Source organism: Chelonoidis abingdonii, chromosome 2 (assembly GCF_003597395.2).
Source record: "Chelonoidis abingdonii isolate Lonesome George chromosome 2, CheloAbing_2.0, whole genome shotgun sequence".
Classification (NCBI taxonomy): Eukaryota; Metazoa; Chordata; order Testudines; family Testudinidae; genus Chelonoidis; species Chelonoidis abingdonii.
The window spans coordinates 225,112,739-225,137,756 of NC_133770.1; the positions used below are offsets into that span (position 1 = coordinate 225,112,739).

The 25,018-nt window shown below is 43.0% G+C and overlaps 1 protein-coding gene across 3 annotated transcripts in view; it reads left to right on the forward strand.

Moving 5' to 3' along the window:
• The window catches only part of MAPRE2 (microtubule associated protein RP/EB family member 2), a 156,591-nt gene that overhangs the window by 18,834 nt on the left and 112,739 nt on the right, over positions 1-25,018 (forward strand). For all 3 annotated transcript variants that reach the window (XR_004377288.2, XR_004377287.2, XR_012655347.1), the window contains one exon: positions 15,960-16,021. The gene's annotated coding sequence lies outside the window, so the exon portion shown is untranslated. The remainder of the gene's footprint in view (positions 1-15,959; positions 16,022-25,018) is intronic.

Here is a 25,018-nt window from a genome sequence, read left to right on the forward strand (position 1 = left end):
GAATGACCTTGCAATCTGGACTATCCCCAATAAATCACATTGCATACTAATATTTACCCTGCTCTTCACATTAAAATAATGTTTTAATAATAATATATATTAATAATAATAATATTTGCTATCAGAAGATCCAAGCAAGGAGAGCTGGCTTTAGTGTTTTTGGATGGACCCTTAAGCCAATTTTTCTTTCTTCCCTCCCCCACTCCCATTTCATTGAAGGAGACTTCTGTCCATCATGATCACACTGCTGTGTTCAGGGCCAATCTGTAGATTTTAGAAAAGGTTAATGAGAATCTCTGGGACTGGACCCCAAATGTGTTTGATTCATGTTTATGAAGTGTGTGTTAATACTCCTCCTACCAAAGCCCCCAGCTGCAGAAGTGGAGCCCAGCTGCTTTTGCTGGAGTCGATGCATGGTTGACAATGGTTAAAGCAATTCTGAGGGACAATTGCCCAAATAAACTGGAGATCTGGAGTACACCAGGTCCTTAGCACAGGAGGGCTTTGTGTGCATTTTGGTGAACTTCATCTCTAAAGTGTCTCACATTGTCACAACCACCCCAGAGGTAGATATTATCCCCATTTTTTGAATTAAAGAAATGGAGACACTCATTAAATGATTTGATTAAGCTCACAGTGGAAGCCAGTGTTAGAAGTGAGATTAGAACACAGGAGTACCATGCTCTCATTTCTGTATTTAGTCCACTAGATCACACTGCCTTGCATGCTATTTAGGAGCCTCTCCTTGTGGACAAAGTCACTAACATTAATATGTAGCATAGGACCTGGCTCAGCTTCATGAAGCTTGGGGCGGAGGAGGGGAAGAGCTTGCATCACTGTAGTGCCTTTGGTGGAAATGGGTGGTTTTTCCATCTCTCTCATTGACTGAGCTGATCTGCATTCCTCAAAGCAATCAAGAGACTTGTTGACATCTGCACAAGGGACTTTTCATATGCTGTGATCTTCTGGGGGGGAAAATAGAGGTGAAATTCTGACCCTTGTGAATATTTTACATTTGTTTTTACATTTTCAACCCTGTTTTCCTAAGGAAGAGGACTAGAAATTTAGCTTAATATTTTCCAATGAGAGCACAATCTAAATCCACATTTCCACACCTAAATATAGTAGCCTTATATTCAGAAGTGCTGAGCTGACTTCAATGGGAGCTGCAAGTATGCAACACCTCTGAAAATTTGGCTGCTTAAATGTAGGCACCCAAGCTGAAAAATACTGATTCTCCTTTTTAATGAAATCTAAGGTCCTTCAAATTTCTAGGTCCCGAAATCAGGGAAACTTTACAGATCCTAATGCCAGCTCTGGATTCAACCTTGAGCAAAGCTTACTTCATATCACTGACCTCTCCTAAAATAATAGCTTTTTCCATGTGCTTCAAGCCTGCTGTGTTTGAAGCATATAAGGGTCCTATCACTGTGCTACTATTTCACCCACAACTTGCATGAGAAGAGGACTCTTGCATTTTCCCTGGTCACATCATTGGACCAGTCATTCTATTGGTGAGGCTTTTACTTTATGATGTGCTCTCACTTCAGAGTCCTGTGTATCTAACCAAAGATACCTAAGAGTATCCCTCAGAGAACAGCAACAGAAAAACTGAGAAGACATTCTTATTCTCCCTGAAGAAGTGTTTGAGACAGTCATAGAAATTTATGGAGATTGGTGCCAGATTAACATGTCAGCCAATCTCCCCCCGTCTCTTGTGGCGTTGCAGACTGCCACTAGAATTGGGATTTTTTTAAAACTTTAATTCTGGTGACAGTATCGTTTTTTCCCCATCTCCTAGCCATGCAAATAAGCCAATATTCCTATCACAAAGCAGAATCCTTAAGTTCAGCCTTGTAGCATCTTATGGAAAGCAGGTGTCAACACTGTTAAACAAGGCTATAAAATATTTAGTACCACTCTGAATATCACTGGATAAAAATTTCTAAAAATGGATATGCCAGCCAGTCACCCAGCTCTCTGGTGAAATGTTGCTTAACAAGAGACACCTATGAAGAGTATTTGTCAAAAATCTGAAGGCCACATTAGTGAAAGGTTGTGTTGTGACTAGTATCGCATGCAAATTAATATTTGGAATGATGTATCATCTCTGTTGCAGTAAAACTCTTCATTGTGGTTCAGGGACTACAAGTGACACATGAACATGGTCAGACAGAGAAATACTATAATGCAGTTCTCCAGTGACAGGGAACTTATTATGTGGCTTATGGAATTGAGGATTTGCTGGGCAACAAGAAATGTTTGTCTCATTGATGGTAGCTTTATCATTTGTCTTTATTTGAAAGGATCTAGTAGCTACTGGTACCGCTTTTTGTCGGTCAAAACAATAAGTCACACAGAAGGGCTGGAAGGAGTCCTGATCTCTCACAGTGTTCCCTATGAATGAGTTAGAAAAACTCTAACCACCTCCTAGAGTGTTTGCTTCTTGAATCGTAGACGTACTATGTTCCACTTAATTCAATGGAGGAAATAAAAATGCAAAGATTAGTTCTTGACCTTACGGTATAGCCTTGAGAAATATCTCTTATGTTAACTTTTCCTCCTCATATCCTGTCTAGGAACTGAGAGCTCAGATAAGGAATTTTTTTATTAGAAGTAGTTTCCAACCTAAGATGTTAATGTCTATTTGCAACCTCTGTCACTTGTAGACTTGGTATGACTTGTTATGCAAGCTGGTTTACATGAGAAACAGACTGATCAGAGTATTTCATAAATGTAATGGTCATTTGAAACTGTTGCCTGGTGGAGTTTGATTTTTAATTACCCTGTACTGCGGGGGTCCTTTAAGGGACTCTCTCAGGATATTTTAAACTCCTTTTAGCTTGGGGCTAGATTGTGATACCCTTGCTCACAGTGTTTAGGACCTTATTGCTCAGTTAGTATCATTGGAGCCTGTTACTCTTTCTGACAGACAGCATCAGAAACTGTCCCTTAATGTCTGATATCCCATTGAAGCTGGAATCTGTTATGAACATTTCTTTTTCGTCATGGCTCTCACATTGACTGGTTTGTTGTTGGGTGGCTCCTGATCGTGACTGCTGGGCTTGCAGCCTTTGTTTCAGAGAAACAATTTTCTTCCACTGGCAGTGGGATAGACTAGATCTCCTAATAGTTCTAACTTTCAATGTAGTGGCTTATTTGAGGATTTTGGAAAAGCAGGGCGGAAGAAATTGCATGGACTGTACAAAAAGCTGAGTATCAAATAATATACCTAGAAACCTTAATACTTTTCAAGTATCTCAGCAGTCCCTTCTTTTTCATAGGTATGGTTGTACTCTTCTAATTCCCTGGAATTATATTAATCAGTCATATTTTTGTTCTGTGCATTCACCTTCTTCATATTCTAGCACGTAACATGATTCAATTATTGTGCTGTTTCTCACTGAAAAATGATGACATGATCACATTTTAACTACATCGACTGTTTGGTGGCAAGTCCTTGGAAGCCTGAATACAATAGGCTCTTCCAATATTTCAGTATTTCTGAGGAAAACACAACAGTTTCTGAAAGTTCTTTGCCAAGAGTCCTTCAGGTTCTCTTATTAACCATGAATAAGAGGATAATTTGCCATAATTAAGTGCTTTGGAACTATGGTGATGAGCACCATATAAAAACTCTCAGAAATAAGTGAGTATTATATATTATGCAAGAAAACTTTATTTAAAGGAACACTTTACGTTTAGGTCTCACTTTTTTAATAAAGCAAACCTTATAAAATTCTTTCAGACCTAGTTGCTATTGTCACTGTTTACCTCACTGTTTCACCCCATTAGTGGATGGATAACCCCATGAGGCTTAAACATATATTCATTTACAGAATAACACCTGTGAAGAGAAATATATTATTCAGTGATTGTCTGTCTTTATCAGAGGTTTTACACAAATTAAAGAAAAATGCTTCATAATAGTTTTGCAACCAAACTGGCAGAATTACAAAAAGGGTATCTTACCAGATGCATGTAGACAATGAGATGGAGACCCCAATCCACTTGCTATATACATAGTAGATTTTATATCTACAAATCTTTTAGTTATGTTGGCACACTAATAGTTAATAACCACATTATAAAAATTGAAGTCCTAGGAAAGGTGTGCTCAAAGCAAGAGCCTGAAAGAGGGACTGAATCCTAATCCCAGCCTTAAAGCTAATTTGCACATGGTGTTGAGCAAATCATGTAGGGACTTAACCCAATTTCCAATGAAATCAATGGGAGATGAGAGCTCAGCCAAGCTGAGTGCTGGTGAAGTGTTTTGAAGATGAGAAGCAACATATCATGGCATGGAGAGCTATTAAAGACCAGTGGACACAGTTTTTATAGCATTTTATAATGCATATATTCCTGTGCTCTGAAAACTAACAAAACAAAATGGGTGAAAATATATGAACATAAATGTGGTTTCCAGAGATGGATCTTCTTACTTTGGTATCACCTGATATCTGTGCTTCATGCATGTTACCAGATAGACCGGGCTGGGCAAACTTTTTGTCCCAAGGGCCATATCTGGGTATGGACACTGTATGACGGGCCATGAATGCTCATGAAATTGGGGGTTGGGGTGCGGGCTCTGGCTGGGGGTGTGGGCTGTGGACTAGGGCCAGAAATAAGGAGTTCAGGATGTTGGGGGGGGGGAGGCTCCAGGATGGGGCAGGGGGTGTGGGCTCTGGGGTGGGGCTGAAGATGAGGGGTTGTGGGTACAAGAGTGTACTCCGGGCTGAGACCAAGGGGTTCAGAGGGCGGGAGGGGGATCTGGGCTGGAGCAGGGGGTTGGGGCACAGGAGGGGGTCGGGGTGCAGGCTCCTAGTGGCGCTTACCTCAAGTAGTTCCTGGAAGCAGCGGCATGTCCCTTCTTTGGCTCCTATGCAGCAATGTGGCCAGGCAGCTCTGCATGCTGCCCTGTCCGCAGGCGTTGCCCCTGCAGCTCCCATTGGCCATGGTTCCTAGCCAATGGGAACTGTGGGGGCAGTGTGTGGAGCCCCCTGGCTGCCCCTTTGCATAGGAGCCAGAGAAGAGACATGCCGCTGCTTTCAGGAGCTGCGTGGAGCAACAGCATGCATGGAGCGAGGTAAGCTCCCAACTCCACTCCCTGGCTGGAGCAACGGAGTGGGGCAAGCCCTGGATCCCACTCCCTGACAGGAGTTCAAGGACCAGATTAAAATGTCTGAAGGGCTGGATGCAGCCCCTGGGCTGTAGTTTGCCCACCCCTGAGATAGATGTTCATGTTCTGGAACAGACTCTCCACTCTAGTACTGAATATCTGTGTGGCTTGGGTTTCCAAATGTACAGAATCAATTTTTAAAAGGAGAATCATCAACTTAAATTCCTAAATTTATTGGACTTTTTCCACTGCTATCAGAGAACTACTTTTATATCAATGTGTATTTCATATGTGCCACGTTACTGGAGGGCAGCGGGAAAGAGGATCTAACTCTCTGCAAATAGTGACACTGTTAGAATGATCATATTAAAACCTGGGTCTCTATTTTACTGATGGAAGAGAAGGAATAGTAGCATTTATGTGAATTAAAAGAACATGCTTTTTTTTTTTTTAAGGTAAGTTATTGTGTATTAGAAATAAGTCTTCTGGGACTGCATATATCCTTTCCTATTCTGGGATAATTTAGGTATCTTATCATTCAAAATTTTAACGTAGCGGATTTTTTGTATCCTGGAAATTCAAGTTCACATGTTTTTTTGTCATGTGAACTGGAGAGGTGAATACTAACAAACCTTAAATGTTTTAGTAGTGAAGTGTTGAAACTGACGGTTTCTGTTGAGGAGGAATAGACTGACATGTTGAGGCAAAATGATGGCACTGATATGTATAAGGCATTTGCAGCTTGTTTGATAAGCATTACCAGTCAAGAAAAAAATATGGCTGCATGTTCTAGAGCAGTGGTTCCCAAACTGTGGTACATGTATGTGATGGGGTTCCCAGGATGCAACTTGGACTGCAGGACCACTGAGTGCTCCAAACCCACCAACCTGGGCTGGCTCTCTCACGGTGATGCCGATGTCAAGCTACAAGCCTCTGGCAGGCACTGCACTTACAAAGACATCCACAGGCAGGGACACACCCAACTGAATTACATGAGTGATCTCCCAGCCATTCATGAACCATCAATAGAGAGGCTTCAGCCAATCCTCCCCAACTCCAGCCCTGCACCCCAGAACTGTACCATCTTTGCAATGGTCAGAAGCCTGGCCAGTGTAAGCTCATTACTTACTTGGGCTCTTCTTCAGAGGAAAGTGGACATGCATCAGCCATTGTAATCTGAGCTGAGATTGCCTTAGCAATTTAACCAAAGCACGCTGTTCGAAGTAAAATATAAAACCTATTTATTAACTACAGAAAGATAGATTTTCAGTTATTTTAAGTAGCAGGCATAGAGATAAAAGTTGGTTACCTAAGAAATAGAATTTAGACTGGTGTTTATATTTTAACTTTACAGACTAAGCAAAATTTGAATCAAGCAATCATAAAATCGAAGGACTGGAAGGTACCTTGAGAGGTTCTCTAGTGCAGTCCCCTGCACTCATGATAGGACTAAGTATTATCTAGACCAGGGGTTGGCAACTTATGGCACACATGCCAAACATGGCACGCAAGCCGATTTTGTGCGGTACGCTGCCGCGGTTCTGGCCCTCAGCCCCTTTGCCCACTGCTCTCCCCTGCGGGGGCAGGAAGCAGAAGCTTGGTCTTGCAGCAGCCAAGCTACCTCCCTCCCCCGCTTGTTCCCCCAGTGTGGTGCTTTCCTGCCCCTCCCCTCTCCTTCCCTGCGCCAATCAGCTGATGGTCCTAGTGAGGGGGAGGGGGAAGAGCGGCAGCGTGCACGCAGCTCTGTAGAGGAGCAGAAAAGAGGTAGGGACAGGGAGCAGAAAAGAAGTAGAGACGGGGCCTTGGGGAAGGGGTGGAACAGGGTATATCCCTTCCAGCCCCCTGCCATGTGCCTCAGATGGGGAACTGAGGCACAAAGAGATTAAATGGCTTTCCCAAGGTCACACAGGAAGTTTGTGGCAAAGGCAGGTCACCCAGTGTCAGGTGAGCGCTCTAACTACTGGTCGATTCTATGAGCTCAGTCACACCTGTGCAAACTTACGGCCTTCAAATTCAGTCCTCTGATATCTGTAGTGTCTGTCTTCAGTGGCTTTGTACATGTGTAATTGTTTGCAATTAAGTAACTAATTCTTCGTATCCTGCTCATACTCTGCTGTTATCTCAGCAGTGCTACCAAGAGTAATACAAGTTTATTTTCTATAGCTCTTACCTGAGATCTCAGCATCCCACAAACATTAATTTAATTATCTTCACAATATCCATGTGAGGTAGGGAAGTAGTCCCATTTTTGGCTGGAGAAACTGAGGCACAGAGGTTACCCAGGAAGACTGAGGCAGAGGTGGCAATAGAATCCAGATGTGGTTAAGGCACTAGACTAATACTCAAGACAAGACCATCTACTGGGTAGGGAAGATGATTCCAGATGCAGATAGTGGGCAGCTCTCTGAAGTACAATGACGGCATTTTTATATAGTCAGTCTTTAGGACCATAAGTGCTTAACTATGCAACCCTAATATTTTGAAGAATTTTAAAAAATTAGTTAATGAAACAAGTCCCCAGTTCCATAACACACCAGACAGCCAAAGCCAATTAGTGCTTTTCACTGTTACCAGTAAACTACATACTTGTAATCTTAATATGCAACCATTGGTGAAAAATTGGCCTGGTATCTTAAAATTACAAACTAAACCTATGCATGTTCCTAATCTATGCATGTTATGATATATTTGGAAGTGTATGAGTCAAGGTGACTCAAGGAATTGCTTACAAATACTTAAATAACTGCCTTTAAGTCTACCAAACTGATTTGCTTCAATAAGGCTAGTAATTCTAAAGATAGGAATATTAAATCTATCAAAATTATTTTGAAAGTTGCATTGTAAATTAATTCACAGCAGATAGTGTGCATCTCCAAGAATACAGCACATCTTTGAACAAGATTTTCCATCATTCAATATTCAGCAACTGATTTCTGAAGGATATAACTTTGGTAACATCAAAGCCTTTAATTGCTAATTCTCATTGGACTCTCCTCATGTTAAGTTTCTAACTGTGGTAGGTTTTGCAATAGTTGTGACTTAGACTGTCGGTAGAATTTCTTAAATGGGAAAGACTGAGTTTTTTATTTTTTTTACCTCTGCCAAACTAAAAACCTACAGAATTTTGCTTATACTCCATTTTTTTTTAAAAAAGCTACTTATGGCACAGAGAGCTTGAGAAATTTCAGAAGCAAAGCTGTGCTGTAAAGCTGAGTATGTGCAAAGGGGCGTATAATGGAAATAGTATCCTTAGATATAGCAGTTACTGCCAGCCATCCTCTAATAAAAGTGCAGGTAATTTCCTAGTTACTGACATGCCTCATGCCCTTAACCCACCTTGTCACTAATCTCCAGGTCCTGTCCTGTGCAATGGTCATGGTTACTTTTCCAAATTATAACACGTCTAACAGTCTAATGTGGAATGATTAAATCTAGTAAATTTTGGTTTTGAGTTTAAAATATAACTTCAGTTCAGCCTCAAGGTAGTAGCTCAGTGCACTCCTCAATGGAAGATGTGGGTTCAGATCCCACTCTTTTTGCCTCATTGTTCGACTCATGGAACACCAGCATGGTGTGATGACAGGCGCTTAGGTTCTGAAGTAATACGTGAAGTTGGTAAGCAGCACTAATGCATGACCCAGAAATCTGGTCAACTTCATTCATATTCAGATTACTAGACCTGTGGCAGTGCAGTGACTCTCCAGTGCAGCGCCTCCTGCTGGTCATCCAGGGAATTAACTCTTTCCAGCCCAGAGTGCCCTCTGCAGGCCAGTGTCTCGCCTGCCGCTGGCCCTGTGTCCCTCCTGGATCCCAGGGCCCTTTGCCCAGGGGTTCTGCCTACCGCAGTACCCCCTCAATGTGGGTCTCCCCTTCCAGGGGGAACCCCCTATCCCCTCCTTGCCTCAGTGGCTACTGCCAGTCATCATCTAACCCCTGCTCCCTGGGGCAGACTGCAGTTTGTAAACCACTCATCATCTGCCTATTTCTGGGCTGCCCCTCTGCAGCCCTAGTACCCTTTTGTGAGCCATTAACTCGGCCTGCAGCCTGGGGCTTAGCTAGGCTGGAGCTCCCCAGCTCCCTCTGCCCCTCCCCAGCACTGCTCCACCCTAGGTACCCTCCTCAGCTTCCCAGGCAGCCAGGTCCTTCTCTCTCACAAAGCTAGAGAGAGAGTCTGTTGTTCTTCTGGCCCACAGCCCTCTTATAAGGAACAGCTGGACCCTGATTAAGCTGACCACAGCTGTGGCTGCTTTTCCCCATCAGCCTAGCTTTCCCTGCTGCAGCCCTCTCCAGGGCTGCTTTATCCCCTTCAGGCAGGAGCAGGGTGACTACTCCGCTACAAGACCCAACTCTAAAAATAGCAGACAGCCTACTGGTAAAAACAGATCAAAACATGTTCCATTGGTATAACCTCTGTGCAGGAGTACCAGACTAGCAGACTTACAGACAGATGCTTAACATACTCATCCAGTGATCACATGCAAGGTGTAGAAGCCAGCAGATATCAGACACATTGAAAATGCAAGTAGGAAAGACTTTAATCACTGTGACAGGAGAAACTGAAACGCAGACATTTTCTACTTCTTTGTACCAAACAAAAAGAAAGGAGAGACTTGTTCTCATGATCCAAAAAGTAGCATTGCCTGCTAAAGTGGCAAAGGGAAGAAACCTCTGGAAGAAATAACAGTTGCAGAAAGTGTGGCAGCCTGTGCTACCAAATTAGAAATTAACAATAATGCAAAATGGACACACTTTGTAAATCTCATTTACCCAATTACTATTAGGCCTACTATTTACATAGATACTTAGTGTATTGGCTGGCAATACTTGTCATACTAGTAGTAACAGAAATTACATTAACTGACTCTGAAGCCAGTTCTATGGCACCCTCCCAGTTAGAAGATAGTTATGGTGTCATTAAGCCTTTACAGAAAGCGATAGGAAGCTTATAAAGCGTTGGAGGGGAATTAGGTCTTCATGAGAGCGCAGATGGGATCTTCATTCATAATTGCCAAGGTCTTGGATCCATGTATCATCTCTATATGTATCTCCATCTTGGAGGAGCTCAGCAAAAGGGAATTCTATTTCAAGGGTTAGAGCTGGCTGGCTGCTCTGTGAGGATGAAATCTGATGCTTCTTAGAGGTAAGGGCTATGAGCGTACCCTAGCCACTTGTGAGGAACAGTGCATGTTTGTCCTTCTATGCCTATTAAGTCGTTCAGCAGGACAAGACTGAATTTAAGAGTGTAACACTTTTTTCTTTTTGATCACTCAGAAGATTTATTGGTGGCTTTGTAAACAAGGGGAGGAAAACTTTTTAGCAGCCTATAGCCTTTATTCATGCCAATGTTCAATGTGAAATCAAGGCTTGGGAAAAGAATCAAACGATTTGGATCAAAAATGTGTTTTAAATTACTAAGGCAGAAAGAGGCATGAAAAATCTGCCACATGCTTGTTGGAATTTTCAGATGTGTACTCTGTCAGTGTCTCTCCTGTGAATTGATCTGAGTCAACAGGGATACCTTTTGTGGGCTTTTTGGAATTGAAGGCAACACTGAATTCAGCTCCATTCCTACAACTGCTAGTGCTATCCTACCTGTGCAGAACCCTGCTCCCATACTATTTGTAGTTTTGAGATAGTCCAATTAATCTTCACCAGTTTATCTTGTAGCCAGCAAAATGATCCCATGCAGCAGTATGTTTACTAGTTCACACTTCATGGCTATGACCGAGGGTGTGTCCACACTGCTGTCGAAAGTATGATTGCAGCACATATAGACAGGACCGGCGCTAGGGTTTTGAGCGCCCTAGGCGGACGGCAATTTTGCCGTCCCACTGCTCCGGTGGAGCTGCCGCAGTGGTGCCTGCGGAGGGTCTGGTGTGCCTGCAGGCGGTCCACCGGAGCCGTGCGAGCAGCCGACCGTCCGCCCGCAGACACGACTGCAGCAGCTCCATCCGAGCCGCAGACCAGCGGACCGCCTGCAGGCACCAGTGCGGCAGCTCCATAGGAGCTGCCTGCTGCCCCCTCCAGTGGCGCCCTGACCCAGGGGACGCCCTGGGCTGCCGGCTGCCGCGGCAGCGCCCTGACCCAGGGTCAGAGCGCCTCCGCGGCAGCCAGCAGCCCAGGGTTTCCCTGACCCAGGGGACATCCTGGGCTGCCAGCTGCCGCGGCGACACCCTGACCCAGGGGACACCTTGGGCTGCCGGCTGCTGCCGGCAGCTCAGACTCCCTCTCTGTCCTGGTTGAGCAGGGCTGCTCAACCATTTTAAAAAAAAATTTGGGGGTGCTTTTTGGCGCACCCAAATCTCGGGGCCCTAGGCAACCACCTAGTCCGCCTAAATGGTTGCGCCAGCCCTGCATATAGACATACTCATGCTAGCTTTCATCAAAGACACCTTCAGTAACAATAGCAGTGAAGCCACGTCAAGACAGGTAGTGGCTGCTCAAGTATGTAACCAGGGTACCTTGACAAGCAGCTGTAGCCAATGCAGCTGCAGATGCTGCTGCAGCTTCGCTGCTATTGTTACTTTAGCTAGCTAATTACATAAAATCTCAGAGTCATGAACACCTCAGGAATGGAGGTTATTCAGAACTCTGAAATATTTGTAACTCTGAACAAAATGTTATGTTTGTTCTTTCAAAAGTTTACAACTGAACACTGACTAAATACAGCTTTGAAACTTTACTATGCAGAACAAAAATTCTGCTTTTAACCATCTTAATTTAAATGAAACAAGCACAGAAACAGTTTCCTGACCTTGTCAAATCTTTTTTTAAAACTTTCCCTTCATTTTTTTTTTAGTAGTTTCCATTTAACATAGTATTGTATTTGTATTTTTGGCTCTGCTGTTGCTGCTTGTATACTTCTGGTTCCAAATGAGGTGGGTAGTTAACCGGTCAGTTTGTAAACAGGGACGGCTCCAGGCACCAGCACAGCAAGCACATGCCTGGGGCGGCAAGCCGGGAGGGGGGCAGCATGCTGGTTGTCGTGAGGGGGGCAGTCAGGCAGCCTTTGCTGGTGTTTCTGTGGGAGGTCTGCCGGTCCCACGGCTTCGGCAGCAATTTGGTGGTGGGTACGCCGAAGGCGTGGGACCGGTAGATCACCCGCAGAAATGCCACCGAAGGCTGCTGACTGCTGTGCTTGAGGTGGCAAAAAACATGGAGCCGCCTCTGTTCGTAACTCTGGTGTTTGTAACTCTGAGGTTCTACTGAAGATCACAGCTTATTCAGGTATATCTACACATGCCACAATCACATCTCTTTGTTAAAGTGAGACATACCCTGAATTTATCCATTTCTGCAACCTGTTGTGGCTGGGGTAGTCATTCATTCATTGTGCAAAAAGTGACTGTCTGACACTTTTGGCCCCTTTAAATTCCCTTGCAATTTCTAAAAGTTGTATTTATATCCTGTTTCCTCTCCTGGCTTTGAATGTCTTCTCCACTTTTTGCAAAAAGAGGAGAAGACATTCAAAGCCAGGAGAGGAAACTTTCTAGCATGCAGAGCTTCTGTCTTTTTCACATTACAATTTGTTGTAAGAATTGCATCATGTAGCATTAAATTCTCAGTGCTTGGGGAAAAAAATCTGCTTAATAGGATGGGAAGTGTCCAGTCCCCTGAGGCACAGATGCAGAACACAGGGATCGAAACTCAAAAGAAAATACCTATTCCTGAGTCATTAAATTCTTAAAAAATACATGCCGAAATGTAAAAGATGCCTTCTGATTCGAATTGCATCAACAGTAGAGCTAGGGGAAATTTTTTGGCAAATAGCTTATTTTTCTGAAAAATGCAGTTTTGGTTGAATTTATGAATGGCAATGAATTCATGAATAATTTAGTCATTCCTGATGACAATGAATAGTCACTTGGCCAGGAAAGCGTGAGACGTGACTCTGTAGCCTAGTGATAGGGCACTTATCTGGGAGACCCAAGTTTAAATCCCTGCTCCAATGAGTAACTATTGATGCAACGTGGAATTGGTTCACCAGAAGAGAGAAGCACCTTCCCTTCTGTTTTGTGAATCTAAGGCTTGTCTATGTGAACAGTTAGGGTGTAAATTTACCTCGCGTTAGCCTGATGCACACGAACAGTCCACACTAAAAGTTCCGTAGTGCATTTTGATCTACTCTGCTTTGAAATGGGAATAGATCAAAGCACACTAGTGATCTTATAGCGCATGGCAACAGGGTCCATATGGACAGTTAGTGCGCAGCAGGCTAGTGTGAGATAAACTTACACCCCAGCTTTAGTGCACTAACTGTTCATATAGACAAGCCCTTGTGGTCCTTTGCTTTTATTAAAATGCCCAAAATTGAAGCACAATTTTGAGTTTAGTCAAAAAAAAGTATTTTGTTTGGCCCCTCTGTGTTTTCTGACTCTTCAATTGGCTGAAAAATTTGGAAAATGTTGGTTTCGATTCAACACAGCATCAAACACTATTTTTTTTGAATGCTACCAAACCAAAAAGTCCATTATTCACCCAGCTTTGGTTAACAGCATTCTGCATAACCTCACCTCTCAGCCCCCTAATGAACAGCTGTGGAACACAGCAATGTAGTGAAATGTAGGGGATATAGAACCACAAGGTACAGTATATTGTGTTCTCTGCCTCTCTTCTGTTTCCTTTTCTTGACTTTCCTCCTTTTGTCTATCCTGCCTTCTTATCCCTTCATTCTATTCCTTTTTTCACTTTTTTTTTTTTTTTGAAAAAATTATTGGATTTTTTTTCAGGAATACTTTAAAAATGCAATAAGTTCTTATAAAGCCCAATATGTGTATGCAGTACTTCACAAAATGTTAAATAAGACAGTTCCTGCCTTCAAGAGTTTCTAACCTGACCATTTTTCTTACACGCTTGGTTCATTGCCAGGGCCGGCTTTAGGCCTATTCCACCAATTCCCCCGAATCGGGCCCCGCGCCTAAGAGGGCCCCGCACCCAGTGAGAATCCCTTCCCTGGCTAGAGGTGCCTTTTTAATTTTTACTCACCCGGCGGCGCTCCGAGACTTCGGCGGCACTTCGATGGCGAGTACTTCGCTCGCTCTGGGTCTTAAGCAGCACTTTGGCAGCGGGTCCTTCAGTGCCACCGAAGACCTGGAGTGAGTGAAGGACCCGCTGCCGAAGTGCTGCCGAAGACTCGGAGCACCACCCGGTGAGTACAAGCCCCACGTGTTTTTGGGTTTTGGGGGGTGGGTGGGGAGGTTGGTTTTTTTAAGTCACCCCTGCCGGAGCCCCATCGAAACTGTTCGAATTGGGCCCCGCGCTTCCTAAAGCCAGCCCTTTTCATTGCAGATGCTTTTCTGAAATTCTTAAATTAACAAAATGAAAATTGAACTAGATAGAAAAGCATCCATCTCCTGTTGCGAGTTCTCTTGCTTTCCCTTCTTCTTGATTATGTCCCTGCTTCCTCTCCACCCTCTAGTCATTTGTTAGTCTCCCCCACATGCTTGCCAGAGTAGAAGGAGTTAATATAGGTAGGTGCCTTAATAGGCAAATGATTTACAAAACAGGTCCCCATCTCATAAAATACCTGCACTGGACTACTTAGTGAAAGTCTGCAGTCCAGAGAGCAGAAAATTTGGGATTGTTGATTTATACAATTACAAAAAAATCTTTATAGAATGCATTCTTCATTTATAATGGTTAGCGTGCTGGTGGTGTTCAACAGCACATGCCATTAAACAGGCAACGCTCATGCTTTTAGTTTATGAAGAGAAAATGAAATAATTTTTAAAGTCCACTTTGAGTTATAAGAGTGCAACTTAACTGTTTTTGTAAGGTGTTCTTGGATTACATGAAAAATTTAATCATACAATGGTCCCCTTCAAAAGATGCTCAGTTGCCTTAGATAATTAAATAATGTTATATCCGTATTTTCAGTATAGCATAGATATTGCCTTCTTTGTGTATAGGGAAGTATATTATAGGAAATATTTACATAAGCTGAGGTAATGATGTGTAGCTGCGTAAGGTAAAACTGGAAAGCTTTTAAGGGACGCCACTTCATCGTAATGTAACATTAGCAAGAATATAGCTTTACCTATCTGCATTACACATGTTTTTCAACAGGGTCGACTCTACTGTTTTTGCCACCCCAAGCAGCGTGCCAAATTGCCACCACGGATAGTGGGGGCAGTCCGTGTGCCATTAGGGCGGCATGTGCATTTCCGCAGCGGCAGCAATGCGGCGGCAGCTTCTATGTTCAGCTGTCCGCGGCGGCGCAGCTTCTGTCTTCCAGCTGAAGACAGAAGCTGCTGCCGAATTGCCACTGCTGTGGAAATGCGCATGCTGCCCTAACAGCACGCAGACTGTCCCCGCCATCCGCGGCGGCAATTTGGCGCGCTGCTTGGGGGCAAAAACGCACAGACTGCCGCCCCTTGCAGATTGCTGCCCCAAGCACCTGCTTGGAATGCTGTTGCCGGCCCTGCTTCTCAATAGTAGATTTTTTTTTTTTTTAAAGTGGGTCATAGCCAGGAAGATCAGTTTGGTGGAATGCTCATAAATTTACTGTGATTATGTTCTTGCTCAGAAAAGACTGGCAAAATCAAGGGGGCAGAAATATGACGTGCAACTCTGAATAAACTCTGAATGTGGCAGTGCAAGAGACCTAACAGATTTCCTATCATCTAGGAGGCACATATGACTGTTGTGCAGTTATATCAGACACTGTGCTATTGTGTGAACTCAGCTGAATTAGGATATTGTGAGGAAAGGTTTCTGCTCTTGTTTCGTTTTTAGAACAGGCATGGTTGTTGCATTGCTGCACATCCCATATAGACAAAGACTATTCATTATTTTTTCCTATTTCCTTGCTGAGCTAATTGTTGTCATGTTTTCCTTCTAGTTCCAAATTGCTGCAAGGAATACTTCATTCCGGCAACCAGAGAAAGTGCTTGGATGCTCAAAGTAAGTGTTTTATTTCTCTCTGTGGGGTGTGATAAAATGTACAGTATGTTGTGACTGACTAAAAGTAATGAGGTATTGACTTCAAGGTTGACTTGCTCTTTAAAAATATAAACAAAATCAAAGCAACAGTTGGGTGACATTCAGTATACGGTAGTTACTGAGATTCCTTTGCAGCACGATCCAGCATGCAAGAATATATAGGTACAAGTCAGAATAAGTTGCCTTTTTTAAATGGTACTATCCATGCAATACAAATTAATGGTAACATATTCACAGCTAGCAGCACCAATGAAAATTGCTTCCAGAAAAAATATTGCAAATGTGTAGGGAATAAGGGCAGGGGGTTAATAAAGAGGGAAGCCAAAGGTGGGAGAGGAATCTTTTTCTCTCTCTCCTATTCCTTGTCTCTCCTTCTCTCCTGGTTCAGGAACTCTGGGTGGAAAACTGTCTGATGCTCTCTCTTCAATGCTCATTTACTTCACTGAGTAATCAGCTCTACCAGTTAAATAAGGCAGCCTTCCCAATTTTAAATGGAGGAAAAGAGAGCTAGACCAAATGTTACTGTACATGGTTAATAATGCATATCCAATAAGGAAGAACTCTTTGTAAATTTTCAGTTATTTGTGTATTGGACGCTAGGTTAATCTGTCCAGCTCTCAATTTGTCATGTTTGCAATTTGCAGTCATTATTTGACTCACCTGTAGGAACAGCAGAGAACAATGATACAATTAGAGGTAGGTCCACAAGATGGCAATGTTTTGAAAGTCTTTAAAATGATGAACACACAAGCTGCTGTTGATAAAAGAAACATTGTCACATATTAACTGTCTCTTTGTATCATGGTTGCCAAGTGTCTGTCTTGTTGCACATCCTGAATTCTAAACTTTCCCCAAAAGGAAGACTATTATATACCTACACTATTATAGTGTTTTTTTTTTAAGTAAAATAAAAATAAGAACATCTTCTAGCATGCGGTGTGGTGCTGTCAAAAGTATATGCACACATGCAGTCTCTCTTGGCAAGGTACAGAGAGTACAGTTCACTGTATGGCATTATATCTTGTAACACGTTATATTTTATGTAGGTATGCACTTAATATATACATAAAATGACATATCCCTGTTCAGAAACTTTTAGTTTAGAACCCACCTGCCAATGCTTGAAAGTCTGTCAGTGTTACCATTTATAAGGTCTGACTTTGATGGGGGCATAGGGCTTGTTTCACTTGCTAGAATATTTTATTTGTTGTATATTTAAGCAAAGATGAGCCATGTTTTTCCTGTACTCTCTAAACAATGTTAAGGCTTGTTTCACAAGGGAACTAGGGAGATGGTTCAGCTGTTGATTACGGGTTTTGAATATCTTGAAACACTCAGACATATTTGTAAAAAAAAAAAAAAAAGTGCTACAGATGCAGGCAATGGTTTTTTCGAAGCAATAGGAGGGGAGACCTGAATGTTTGCAGAGAATTGGGATATGTTGATAGGTTAGGATTAGAACAGTTCCTGGTAAATGAAGAATTGGAGCTGAGCTTTGTTTAACAGGGGGCTGGGGAGAGGGAGAAAGGGGGGAGGGATAGCTCAGTGGTTTGAGCAGTGACCTGTTAAACCCAGGGTTGTTAGTTCAGTCCTTGAGGGGGCCATTTAGAGAACTGGGGTAAAAATCTGTCTGGGGATTGGTCCTGCTTTGAGCAGGGGGTTGGACTAGATAACCTTTTTGAGGTCCCTTCCAACCCTAATCTTCTATGATTCTTCTATAAAAAGAAGACTGAAACCATGCTAGGGAGAGCTGTAAGGGGATAACTGCAGACTTTAAAAGCTATGTGAGAATGAAGTGGTGAGAGCTGAGATAATTTGAGGAACCAGAAGAGAGATGCAGTATATTTAAGCTGGGAGTTTTCATATTAAGACCAGTGGATAATTGCTATAGCACAAAAGAAGCTGAAAGAGGCCTGGAATGAGTCAAAGATGAAACAAAGGATCTGGGCCCCATGAAGAAGCTGAGACTCAAAGCTGTAGAAATTCTAATGGATTTCCTCCACCTGCATCTTGTTTTTAACAGTGGTAGGACTGCACCACTGGAAGTGCCTATGTAGAGTGACCATAGCATTTTAATCACGTATTTTCTAACCCTGCTCAAAACATGTCTGGATGACACTGTTAAAACACTCACAGCTGCAATCAGTCTGATTATACTAGTATTCCCATAGGTGGTTGTGAAACAGTAGGAAATCTGAAGAAAACTACTAGTGTAGAGGCAACCGGGATATATAGTCTACTTTACAAAAGTCTGCTTGTGACTACACATTGCCTAATAAAACTTATCTTGGACATACAGATTTCCTGGAGTGAATAGTCCCACCCTCAACCAACCGGCAGCTTTCCAGAGTATTCCCTCTGGTCTCTGCCTACTCTGTAGTCTTTCCTCCCAAAATTCCTGGAACTTTGTAGCACACTGAATATCAAAATAAAATCCCAGCTGCCAACTTTTTAATACCAGAGGTTCATCATATTACTATAAAGGTAGCTGCACTGTAGCTGAACATGGACCAAATCCAGGTTTCACATATCAATATGCAATGGAATTTTGATGCACTTTCATGCTTCCTTTGACATCTCAGTGATGGTTTGTGGGTTTTTTGTTTAATTGTTAAAGTTGTAGGGATAGCAATATAGGGAAGGAAGTTCAACTATCCAGGCAGTTTTACAACTTTCATTTAGAATACTCCCCCAGGATATGTAGAAAAAGTTTTCATTGGCAGTTAAACATACAATGCATTAAACAAGGAATTTTAAAAGAATACATTTAGAATGCATCCTAACAACAAAAAACATTGATGTTTCTATGGTGCTTTAGAGTACATGTTAACTTGAAGTTATTCAGTATTTTCTGGCTAGCAGTACAGGCAGCCAAACGCATCTCAGTATGGATTAGAAAAAAGAATTTGTTCAGGAAAGGAACACAATAAAACAATTTCAGTCTCCTGGCAAGTTTTCTTTGCTTCACTAAAGCTAAAACTTTCTAAATTTATTTGACAAGAGGCTTTCATTATTTGCTCTGCTGCTTGCATGTAGAAAAGTTATGCATAGTTACTTGAAAGCAGGAAAAGTAGAGGAACACGGTCTTTCCTTCAAGGCAGGGGAAAAAAGTTCCTCTGCTTCTTTTGCATCTTCATTATTAGCCAGAGGGTGTCACTAAAACAAGTCACTTTACTCCTTTGGCTAAATGCATCACTTTCACAGCATTTACATCCTCTGGAAACTGATTGATTAGGTCTCCCAAAAGTCAGTGCAGGGTAACATCCTATGACAGTCACAACTGCATGAAGACACAATTATTATATGGTCAATTTTGATTTAACATGAGAAGAGAGCTGTAGTTTGGATCTAAATTTTGAACCTAAAGGACAAAGTTAACTTGAATGGAATGTTTGTTTATAGCTTCATGCTAACCAGTATCCTTTCCCTGCCTTACTTAGTAATTGAACAACCTAAATATCCTTTTATGGTCTTGTCTGAAAATGTTCTGAACCATAGGGTGACTTTTTTTCCCCACTGTCCTAATACCAGGAACTATCCCACAGGAGTTTATCAATGCAACTGACTCGTTTAAAAAACAAAACAAAACACCACAGTATTGTTTTTTAAATGCAACATATGTATGTTTTTGTTCAAAGTTAATGACAGTCCATTCCGATGGCCAAGCTATCAATGTTAACTATAACTCATAACTATTAAATATATGGGTTTTAGTTACCTTGCATTAAATAAAATCAGCACATAATTTTCTAACACTGTGAACAAAATATATTATTATAATATCATTGCTATATTTTTGTGTTTAAAATACTTAAAAGGTGGGCTTTTTACAATGGAACAACCTAAATTCATAGTAATAAGACCCATTTCAGGTTATTGAATTTTGTTACTTTGTTGCTATTCAAAAATATGCATAAAATAAATGGACAGTAAAGTAAGGATTATATCATTTTATGGGTTTTTGGTAGATGGATGCCAGATTCTAGCTGGAATATAGTGTATTGCATTTTGTCCATTTCAACAATGTATTCCTGTATTAAAGATACTTCAAGCAATGACTAAGTGCTCTTGCAGTCTGAGTAGAGAAATCTTCGATTGCTCTGCTTCTGTGATTCAGGAGTTTAAGAAACCCAACCTGCTTGCCGGAGCTGGCTCACTGGAAATATTTGTGACTCAATATGGCACACTCAGATTTTGCAGAAACAAGTTTTCATTTTAGAAAAAGTTTCTACCTCTTAGAGAACCTTCCAAATGTGAGCAGAGTCTAATCCAAAGCAATGCTTTCTTCCTCAGTCTGCAGGCAGCCTGAAACAAGACTGGGGTAGTATTTTCCCCAAACTAACCCCATTAATCTTACTAGAGCAGTGGTGGGCAACCTGTGGCCCTCAGGCTGAACGCAGCCCATCAGGGTAATCCGCTGGCAGGCCGTGAGACAGTTTGTTTACATTGACCGTCTGCAGGCACAGCCATCCATAGCTCCCAGTGGCTATGGTTCACCATTCCTGGCCAATGGGAACTGCGGGAAGTAGCGGCCAGCACAGCCCTAAGGCCCACACTGCTTCCCGCAGCTTCCATTGGATAGGAATGGTGAATCACAGCCACTAGGAGCTGCAGGAGGCTGTGCCTGCAGATGGTCAATGTAAACAAACTGTCTCATGGCCTGCCAGCGGATTACCCTGACGGGCTGTAGGTTGCCCAAAACTGTACGAGGGTACAAAACATACTAGTGATACTTAAAATATCATCAACTATTTAATTGTTGATCATTTTAGCAGATGGAAGGGGAGTGATGGGTGATTTTTGGGAGCTGCTGCAGGGAAGGATATGCAGAGGGAAGAAAGAAGGGACAAAGGGAATAGGAAGAGAAATGAAAGAAACATGGGGAAGGAAGAGAAACAAAGGGCTGAAATAGCAGTTGTCCTAAAGGTGAGCATATTTTCCCCCCAAGTGATTTTGATGAGTGTGACAAAGACCTTGACATGTAACTAAAAATTTAGCTACTGTATAAGGGCTATCTTCTGTTCCTCCCTTTGTGCAAATTTCTCATTGACATCTGTGGGAGATCAGGTGTGGAACGAAGGAAGCACATAGTCCTAAATGTGTGCTCCTGCCACAGGACCATAATTAGAAATGGAGTTCAATCCCTTCCACAGAATGTTTGACAGTCTGCTTTAGTCATCATCTTTCTTACATGAATTCTTTAAGACATGTAGAGGGAACATCAGATGGAGAGTCTTCTAAAGTATAGTAGTTGCCTTTAACATTTCCAGTTTTGCCTTGCAAGAAAATAACATTACCGCAGTGCAACTGAAGCTTGCCTGTACTAAGAATGTAGAATGCCCAGGGAATAGCATGAATGTTGAGGGAGCAATATTTAATTGCATCAGGCAACTGAATATTAAGCACTTCAGTGTTGCCAGTCCCCACATTCAGAAATCATGATTCAGGCTCCTCAAACCATGAGATAAATGCATTTTGGGATCTTTTTATTTGACTTTTTGGTTTTGGAATCTTTAAAGGTCCACTTGGGTCCACACTGTTCTCTGCAGGCAGGAGGGTTAGCAGCTTGTTTTTATTAAATGAAAGGTTAGATTCTCATGTAATTACATCATTCCAGGAGCTGGGGGCTTGAGAAAATCACCAATATTATGAGACTCGCAATAAAATCTCAAGTGTTGGGATCACTGGGGTAAGGTGGATGTGACAAATTTCTCACCTAATGTTAACGCTAAATGTTGTCTTCATGTATAAAAAGTTAAATGCTGTGTATAATAATCACCTGCTCAGCCTACATAGAGTTGTTCTGTCATAACTAATAGTGTGACTAAGCCACTATCATGTGGGCTACAATTTTTATTGCAATAGAAGATGGTATAAAGCAAAGCAAAGATAAAGGAGTAGATATTCAAAGTGCCTTTTATGTTTCAATAGGAACAGGATACCTAAAGTACTCTTTGACTTTAAAAATCCCCCTCCAAAAGATTATATAACTTAAGTGGCATGGTTGTAATTTGATTCCTAAACTACCCAAAAAAAATCATTTTACTCCCTATAAACTTATTGCAGCAGGACCCTGATAGTGCCTACTAGTTAAGATTGCAAATTGGCTTCCATTGGAGTACTACCCATTTATATTATGGTCCAATTTGGCTCATTCTCTTTAATTGTCTAATCCAGGGGTCAGCAACCTTTCAGACATGATGTGCCGAGTCTTCATTTATTCACCTAATTTAAGGTTTTGCGTGCTGGTAATACATTGTAATGTTTTTAGAAGTTCTCTCTCTATAAGTCAATAAACTATTGTTGTATGTAAAGTAAACAAGTTTTGTAAAATGTTTAAGAAGTTTCATTTAAAATTAAATTAAAATGCAGATCTTATCAGTTTAGTGCAGTGGTTCTTAACCTGGGGTGCACGCAGCCCTGGCGCAGGGCCGGCGCAAGGATATTTTGTGCCCTAGGGGAAACTTCTACCTTGCGTCCCCCCTCCCCCTCCCGCACATCAGTTCATTGAGGGGCAAATCCCAATGAGCCTTTATAGACCCCAGGGGCCAACCATGCCCAGGGGCTGCTCCCCAGACCAGGTTCCCCCATCCCTTCCCCCTGAACTCCCCTGGAGGGTGCACAGCCCCCCCCCACGAGCCCTCCCCACCCCACCCCAGTGGCCTCTGCTCCGAGTCCACTCACTGGCTTTGCTGGGCTTGGGCCACTGCAGCAGCTCGGCAGGGAGAAGCTGCGTTCCAGAGGCACAGGAGAGCCAGAGCGTCCCACTTGCAGCAGCAGCGAGCCCCAGCCACGGAGCAGCTGGCACGGTGCAGGGGGGCAGCAGCCCTGCAAAGGCAACGGCACCGCTAGCAAGGAGCAGCGACGGCCCGACGCCGCCCCCCCCCCCGGGGGCTCCTGCAGGCTGCAGTGGATGTATGTGGGCATCAGCCCCCATGCGCTCCCCAGCTCCCTCCTTGCTTACGGTTACCATATTCCAACAATCAAAAAGGAGGGGAGAGCCCTGCCCTTGCCCTTGCCCCCATCCACTCCCTCCCAATTCCCACCCCAAATGCCCTATCAGAACCTCCAAACCCCCCCCCCGCTCCTTGTCCCCGGACTGCCCCCTCCTGGGACCCCTGCCCCTAACTGCCCCCCCGAACCCCACCCCCTACCTAAGCTTCCCTGCTCCTTGTCCCCTGACTGCCCCAACCCTTATCCACACCCCCGCCCCCAGACAGACCCCTGGGACTCCCCCACCCCATCCAACTGCTCCCTGACAGGACCCCCAGAACTCCCAACCCATACAACCCTCCCCCTGCTCCCTGACTGACCCCCGGGACTCCCCTTTTAATGGAGTTCTATCTTTTTGGGGAGAGAGATGAGCTTTGTATTGTAAGTGCCTACATTTCGAGTAGACAGGAGCCTACCGAAAGTACATACATCTTATTGGGAAGATAGCTGGATTTACTTCCTTTCATTAACCAATGACCCACTTTCCCTTTTCATTGTCTTGATCAGTGTGCTAACATAAATGTTTCACTACAGAGCTGAAGTTCTTCATCCGTAATGTTGTTTTCTGTTCATTTGAAATTTTCTCATTAATAACACTTAGCATTTATTCAGTATCTTAGTGTTGTTCAAACATTAATCCTCATCAATCATGTGAAAAGGGAAAGTACTACTTTCATCTTATATAGATGTTAGGAAAACTAAGACATTGGTTGCATGACTTAACTGGTCAGTGGTAGAATTGTGGTTAGAACTCTAATTCCTGGCTTTCAGACCAGTCTTCAGTGTGCTAAGCTATGCAGTCTTGTTTCTGTGCTATTTTTGCAGCCTTCTTTAACCTTTCAGAGGGCAAACCTTATAGATATTTTAACAGCTAAGAGGTATTTTTGAGGCTTAATTCACTAGCTTGTGAAGTGCTTTTAGGTTCTTTGGTGGAAGGCTTTGTATAATGGAAGTGCTTGTGTACTCTGGGGCTTACAAAATATTAATCAGCTAGCACTCTGAGCCATAACAGATTGGTAAACACTATAAGCAGCAAGGTAGGAGATTACAGATTTTAAAATTAACTGATATTAAAGAACTAGACATGCAATTCAGATTAGATGTAAGCAAATAAGTAGCCTGAAATGCTTTTTTAAAAAGTACCTAACAGTAAGAGAATCCATGATAAAATCTAACCTCTAGATACAGCATGGTGAAGTGATTCAACCAAGTAGATTAACAGTGTTTCATGGTTCCCAATAGTCTAGTACTGTATTCTTCTTAAGTGCTTGCATATGACCAGTCCAATGCAGGTGTGTGCACGGCTCATGCACAGTTGCTGGAATTCTTTCCCTTAGTAGTATCCATAGGGAGAGCTCCAGCGCCCTCTGGAGCCAGTCTTGATTAATCCCATCCAGACCCATCCAGTCAAGACTGCTTGAAAATGTCTGTTTTCTGGGCCACATGGCATATGCATTTGCGTAGTGTAACATGTAAGGCTGTGTCTCAGACCTTTCAAAACATGGCTGGCCATGGTGTATTCACATTCACGGCATCTGGATTCAGTGCTCACTGTGCCTGCTCAAGTCCTCGATTTACTGACTCGGTGGCTGAACTAACACATGGTCCGTGGGTATAGCTACACTCAACTTCAAAGCGCTGCCGCGAGAGCGCTGCCATGCAGCGCTTTGAAGTGTGAGTGTGTTCATAGCACCAGAAGTGGGAGAGAGCTGTCCCAGTGCTGCACGTACTCCACATCCTCGTGGGGATTAGCTTGCATGCTGGGAGCCGCGCTCCCAGCGCTGCGGCACTGTTTACACTGGCGCCTTGCAGCACTCAGGGGGGTGTTTTTTTCACACCCCTGAGCGAGAAAGTTGCAGCGTTGTAAAGCACCAGTGTAGCCATGGCCTCAGTGAGAGTGATCTTTTCATGGTCCCAACCATCAATGTCTCTAGTCTCACACATCAGCACTGGGCTGGGAAGCCC